The sequence below is a fragment of the Colias philodice genome, chromosome 15 (assembly GCF_061535455.1).
Source record: "Colias philodice isolate Cphi_HAF_F1 chromosome 15, ilColPhil1 Martin Lab GWU primary, whole genome shotgun sequence".
Classification (NCBI taxonomy): Eukaryota; Metazoa; Arthropoda; class Insecta; order Lepidoptera; family Pieridae; genus Colias; species Colias philodice.
Window position 1 is genome coordinate 6028707 of NC_143100.1, and position 7549 is coordinate 6036255.

At 31.1% G+C, this 7549-nt stretch overlaps 1 long non-coding RNA gene across 1 annotated transcript; it reads left to right on the forward strand.

The window, feature by feature from the left end:
• The first annotated feature begins 4098 nt into the window (after positions 1-4098).
• LOC149482241 (uncharacterized) lies at positions 4099-4890 on the forward strand. The gene is made up of 3 exons (XR_016316697.1): positions 4099-4574; positions 4702-4763; positions 4838-4890. It is a non-coding gene; the product is annotated as an uncharacterized LOC149482241 (long non-coding RNA).
• Positions 4891-7549: the final 2659 nt, after the last annotated feature.

Below are 7549 nucleotides of genomic sequence, written 5' to 3' on the forward strand. Positions count from 1 at the left end.
GAGTATGACCTTTTAAAATAAGTATGTACTTAAGCACTGCTTAAATAATGAACTTTCCATTAAATGTAGGTACATATCTTTCATTACGTCTTATAAAAATATTTCAGTAAAGACATGTACATCATATATTATAATGTACAATGTTAATCCATCGAAAAATTGAGCAAACACATAACCAATGAAAATTAAAGTAAGTATGACTATGTTACAAATGCAGATACGAAATAATGTAAATATTAACGTTGATAAATAATAGAAATATTCCGTGATGCTTAGCATTAAACAATAGCCATCACCTGAGATTATTATACGAAGATATACAAAGATTGCACTTTGAAATTATTGATGTTTATTTCTCTAAAACTCTAAAAGCTTTCTGTGACGCTCTATAACTTTACAATTGTTTCATCCCAAATTAAAACATAATTGGAATATATTTAACTCAATTATAAAACTTTTTAAAATGATTATGCGTTTCTTTTATGACCAATCGTAGTCAATTAGGGTGGTTTTATACTATACCTACTGTATTATACTATCTTATGATTACCACAAAGACGCCTCTTTAATTATCCAATTAATTAAGTTTGTGGGTAATTAATTAGAGCCGTTTTGTTGTGCGTTAATAGGATGAGTTTATGGTACTTATTCAAGATAATTTGTTACTTTGTATTAAAAATTTTCTCTCTTAAAAAATTTCATTAGAAAATATAAAGATCAATCCTATCACAGGTAGGTAAATAAACTCATTGTGAAGTAAATTGCTAGAATATTGGTTTTTCAACTCAATCTCTTGTATTTAGTAGGTATTTAGTTTACATGGATTTCTTGTAAACTAAATACCTACCTACAAAATACAAGATCACCGATTCGAACGGTAAAAAAGTGTAATAGATATATTGTAATTTTACTATTATAGAATTAGCACCAGTACTTATAGCATTATGTGTTACCTATGTTAAAAGCAAGAAAAAAACTGGTACCTACTTATTTCCATTTTATCAGCGGATAATATCGCATAATTTTAATAACGTGTGTATATGATAACTGCTTTCAATAAATACAATTCAAAATAATACTTAGTCATAAAAACACTAAATGTTACCGATACGCAGCATAAAATGGTATAAATTAAATAAATCATTGTAACGTATTTTTAAGCAGGTGAAAATGAAAGTACAAAATTATTTACGGGCAAACGAGCGAGTTGTCTAAACTTATTTAAAAATAATCAACAAAATTAACACAGTCTCAGTGCGCGGCCGAGGTTCGAGAAAAATAAATAATTTATTAAGGACAAGTTAACAAGGGTCTCATAAAGAAGGCAGAAGGCCGGCTATTTGTTTTTCTGCGTAATGAGTTGCCCTTTTAAATATGACTGAAATTAAAATTATTTCTTATAGTTATGAAAATTATAAATACAGGAATTGAATTTCGGGAAATAATATTAATTTCCACATAAATCTTCTTTGTTGGCTTCAGTTTATGAGTCTCACAAACTTGAACGTACATAATATATTGCTGTGTATTTTGTCTGAATTATGGCAACCTAACGTCGTATAAAGAAAGATTATATTTCTCTGCATATACGTAGAATGGAAATAGAACCTACTCTTTTTTGTGTAAAGGAAGAGAAGTGTGAATTCGCTTTAAAATAATATTTTCTATTTTAAAACAATTCAGTGTTATAAACAAAAAAGACGTGTGGCACTCGGGGACTGCCGCGGTAAAGCTATTGCATAGCATGCCTTCAAGCCACACCTCCGAGCCCGTCGGAGTGGGGAGTGTGAGGTTTTTTCGTTACGGAATTTCTCGATTCGGTCCCCGCGCTCAAGGCCCGCGATAGAAGCTATGCTATAGCTTAAAAGGCCCGCGATAGAAGCTATGCAATAGCTTAAAAAATAAAAAATAAATTTCATGGATATTAAAATACATATATATTACGTGTAGTTTCAGTTTTCTAATCCTCATTCTAATCCGCTCTAATAAACTCGACGCTTATGTATGCAGTAAGCTGCTTAAGTGAAAGTAAGCTTAGCTTGATATATTTGTAAGCATTATTAAACGAATATCCACTTTACTTTATTGTTAAATTTTAATCTAAGTAATCTTATAACTATTTAATAAACTACTGATGTTCAATTTAGTACGGTTATTGTAAAAGTTACTATACTTATGCTGGCCAAAAATTTCATATACATATGTAATATGTTTCCCTTGTTTGCTTTCAAAGTTTACGGACGTTTTTATGTTATTATTTTCAATTTTGTGTCATTTCAGTATTTATTTATAACAACTGAAAATGCATGATTTTAATAGACCTCATAATATGACAGAAATTTCGTTCCAAGAATAGTTTCATACGTTTCATTTTTCGTGTCAAAAATTTTGTATGTTTATCTTCAAAATAATAAATGTTGTAATGAATACCTTCGATATATTAACACGTCAATATCATAATGACTTCTACGAAATGTGTTTCTAATAATACACCGTGAAGCCAAACCAATATTTATTCAAAATATTTTTACATACATAAAAACCAATAACATTCCAACCAATGAATATCGTCGAACGTGGTTCAAAATAGGCCAGTCGAAAATGTTATAAACGAAATTAATGTTAAGTTACGAGAACTGACCGCAAATTGCGTCTAACTGGATTTATTACTATCAAACTTGCTAAATTAGCTCAATTATGCAATTACCGTAGGCATTTCCATATTGTTTCCTATTCCATACACACAGAAATTCAAACTCGACATAGGTATTCTAAAATTATTTTACGGTAATATGCATTTGTTATGCGAACAAACGGTATAGCTACCAATAATTAATACCAAGAGCAATTTAATTAAAGGTTATGCTTTAGAAATACTTTAAAAACTAAACTTATAATTGTAGGGTAGTCGAAATATAGGATAATTCAATAATAATTAACCGCATAAGTATTTCGTTTAATTCAATTCTTCAGTTCATTATTTAATTTGTGGCAACCCTAAACCTACATCATGTTATGTTTCTTCATTACTCATAACAACGACATATAACAAGAACTAACATTCTAATAGCAAATGGAGGACTTGTCTGTGCTTTCGCGAATAGGGGAGATCCCCTTGGACATAGTGGAATATTTATCTACATAGACGGACAAATTTATTCTTACACATTGAGATAATATTACTACGTATGGAGTAGACACCACGAACAAAATCTGTGCGCCATTTTTTTGCTCTAACTAAGTTTTAAAAATTATTATCTAGTTAGGTACTTAACGATGAAAGTTATTCCTTTGCACTTTTCCGTATTATTTGTGCAATATCGTAACACACACGAAGGCATGTTTGATGCGTTTCACTTTAAAACCATTAAAAAATACCGCTCAACATACGTCACATGACGTATGTTGAGTGGAACATAAGTGATGTAGGCGGTGTCGACTCCATATTAATATTATCTCAATGTTCTTACACAAATATATATATATCCTCAGATTAAGATATATAGATTAGATTAACAATATGCTCTTGTATAAAGTAGACTGGTTCAATTAACATGAAATTATATTCAAAATGTCAGTCCACTGTCCAGTATTATGAATTAATTAAATTCATATCTCTATGTTAATTTTGCTATGAATAGAACAAAGCTTCAATGTAGAAATTCTTAACGCTATAACTCAAAAAATTAATATTACCCTCCTCTTTACCTCGCTCAAGGATTGTAAATTCACCTCGGTATGTCGGCCCTGAATACATTTCACTTACAAATGTCTAAGAAAGCCACGTTTCTGTTCTCATTATACACCCAGCCAACGGCGCAGCACACAATGAATTCCGAGCTTTACTTTACTATGTAACACCTAGCCATTGTTAAGTAAGATGTCAAAAGATAAAAGCCGTCCGCGTAACCTCATCTGTAGGCTTTTGGCAGCCCTTACCATTTCAAGAACTACGTAAATTTTATACAGCAAAGTTAAGCGTTGTTCAGACAGTTTTAAGGTGATGAATTAATTTTTCTAACATTTACGGCCCTTTTTAAACCTTCGTAATTTGTTATATTATTAAAGTTGTCGTGATGAAAATTCTTGACAAGAAAGTTCAATAGTAACACAATACGTCTACCGTTTTAGAAACATGATTCCATGATATTTTCTCGATAGAAAAAAAATACAAAGTTCTCATTGTTATTTTTTTTTAATCTCTGGCATCTTCAAAATAACAAACGTAAAGTTACGATTTTTTGGATATTAACTATAAAACATACAACCTATACGTCTACCGATTTAGAATTTTGAAATATGCGATGGTTTTGAAATAAACAACAAATACTTGAAATTAGCGCGCGACCAGCCAATATAGCGAGAGCCGCCCTGTACCTTCCTACCCCGATCGCTGCACGAGTCATTCCCGCTACGGCCGTCACACGGGGAACTTGTGTCGCTCGCGCCATCGTAAAAAAGGGTGACAACACAATAAGACAAAATGAGACAAATGGGGACAATAAAGAAAATAAGAAGAAGAAACATAAAGGTTGGAGGAAAAAGAATGCTTACAATTGGAACAAATTAATGAAGTAAGTTGGTTTTATTTTAAATTTGATGATAATTGTATTATAGACGATGTTTGATATGTACCCCTGTTTTAAGTACATAACGAATGTGTAAGATTTTTTTCATTTATAGCATAGATAATCTTTTCAGAAATCCGGAATCCAGAAGGAAAATAAACCCACTGATTGTTCACAATGTGAACCCACTCCTTCGTAAGTACCTTTATTCAGTCAAAAATGTATGTTATCAACGCTCTACTGGTTTTATCGCATGATTCCATTTTTAGCAAAAAGCAACAAAGTGCAAAGAAATAAAAAATCATGGTGAACTTAGTGGAAGTATGGTGGCCGTAATATGGAACAGGAGCTCATTGGAGTAGTATTATATTTAAAAAAATACGAAAAAATTTCAAGAATTACATTTCTTACTAGGTGGTAGATAAGTATATTGTATAAAGAATTTGATGTTGATATTTATTTCATTTATACTTACTACACCTGTGCGGGAAATTGCTTAGTACTAAAACAGGTTTATATTCATATTTACATAGTAATGTGAGTTTTCATTTCGAAAAATTTTGTGTAAGTATATTAAATTGAGTTCCTGGGTGATCTGGAAACACAATTGGGCCCGGAAGATGGCGCTGCAGTCACTCCTCCTAATCACATGAACCGATTTGGATGAATATTTGTGTGCACATTTCATTGTTGTGGGATGATTGGTTGATTCGTTTTCACATTAGCTAATATTATGTATTTTTGTTGTAAACTTAATTTAATGTTTATAATACATTATTATTGGTATAAATAAGCCAGTGTTCGTCTCACATTGCTGTACCTGCCCACCTACCCTACCAGGGCCTAACTTTGTTCTGGCTATTTTATTTTGATTATTTGTAATGAATAATTACAATTATAATAGAGTGCAAAAAATAAATACATGCGTCAATATATTTTGTGTTTTTTTTAAAACAATTTTTTTATTTAAAAAAATATCATTCCGACCGCGGCATGCCCGCGTGGAATTAGGTTATATCGTGAATCCTGTTTTTTCCCACAGAAGTGTTCAGTTCGGATAAAAAGTATCCTATGTGTAAATCCAGGCAATTAGCTATATTTTATCAAAATTGGTAATGTAGTCTTGACGTGATTAAGTAACAACTAACAAAAAAATATTTATTTATTTATTTATTTATTTATAACCTGTATTATTTATTAAATATACAAATTAACATCCAAAGTTTCGCATCAGTTTTACTGTATTAGTGATATCTTCCACTCTTGACTTTGACTGAGAAGAATTAGGGTTTATAACTTCTTTCAGAAATAGTACCTTTCATTTCTGGGCATGATGTAATATCTACGTCAGCATCAAATTCTATCTAAATCAATTCAGTAGTCCGCGTTATTGAGTACCATTTCATTTTTTCAGAGTAACAATATTTTTTGTTATTTTAAAGATTATTTATAACCTGTATTATTTTGTAATAAAGTAAACATTACGAAATGATAATAATTATTAATAATGTCTAAGTAGTTGTTAAAAAGAAGATTACTTATTTGTTTATAAGCAAGAAAATAAAACCAATAAATCAACAATTAAATAAATGTATGACAATATTATAACTGTATGACGACTCCATACATGTTTGTCCCGAGTCGGCCAGCGGCAGCGCGGCGAGTTTGCAAGAATGACTTCGCGCACACCCGCGTTCGCGATAGCGAGCTATTAGACTCCGCCCGCCAAGCAGTGGATTTTTTTTTGTGTATCGTCTTAATTACACCACTTTTTTCTATTCTCGTCGGAAACTTTTGTGTTCGTCATAATATTTAACAGCTAACTCTCACACTGACATATAATCAGATTTTGTTATTTAGTTCAGTTATTCCTGAATGTTAATGTTACTTCATGGACGTTAAAATTTTCTTTATGTTCCTCTTAGTTTCACACAGATCAAATTGCGAACATTACTCTAAAACTTTGAAACAATTTTGATTCTCGATTATTAATTATTCATGGAATTCCGTAGTTATTAATAACAGACTCCAACGTCCAGGCTTCGGCATTCCAAGAAATCCTTTATAGACGAAGCGAATCGATCAACTAGTAGCCTATTCTAGAAATTGTATACAAATTATATAATGAAAATAAACTCCATCCCCCGCATATATCGTCGACAACATTTTGTCATTTCACGGTCTTGACTGTCAAAAAAGGAAATTGATATATTGTTCTCACGTTCCCGTCTTCATTCGCAAAACTTGACTATCATACATGAAACAAATATGAAATATGATTCGATAAGATGACTTGTAAAAGACGATAAAAATAATTCTCTTATAGATTGAACTGTGTAAACTTGAGAAATATTATCTTCCCGAGACAAATTTGAATAAGAAATTGTTTGAATTCGATATCGGAATTCTCTTGCCTTTTTATGATTGTAATTCCTTCAGTGTTCGTGTTTGACGTAAATGTAAACATATTTCAGAACGAACGAGTACAAACACCGCAAATTAGTTGGGAAATATGTCAGCTACGTGAGCCAGTTCGACGGATGCTACGCAGCGATCAGCCGCGTATGATACGCGTCTGTCCATATTGCCGACGAGGGTATTATTTTTACGAGAAACTCATTTTTTATGAAGGTCGCAACAAATAATCCATACGTTTATATCATCTTTAACAATATTACACGATTACACCCTTGATTATTTTTTGAAGCAAACTTTTCAAATTGTTTTGGTATAAATACTTTTTCCAATACGATTTATAATTTCAAATTAATAGTTTTTTAATTAACTATTACTTACCGGCTTTTAGAACAAATACAAAAAGTGACCTATTTACTTCCCTATTTATTAAGAATTTTATTAAATTAACAAATATAATATTTGAAGCAATTTTTATTTCTCAAGTTATGAAAAGCAAAATATTAGCTGGTGCCTACTCACATGCGTCTCATCTCATTAGGTAAAATAATTAACAAAGATAAATC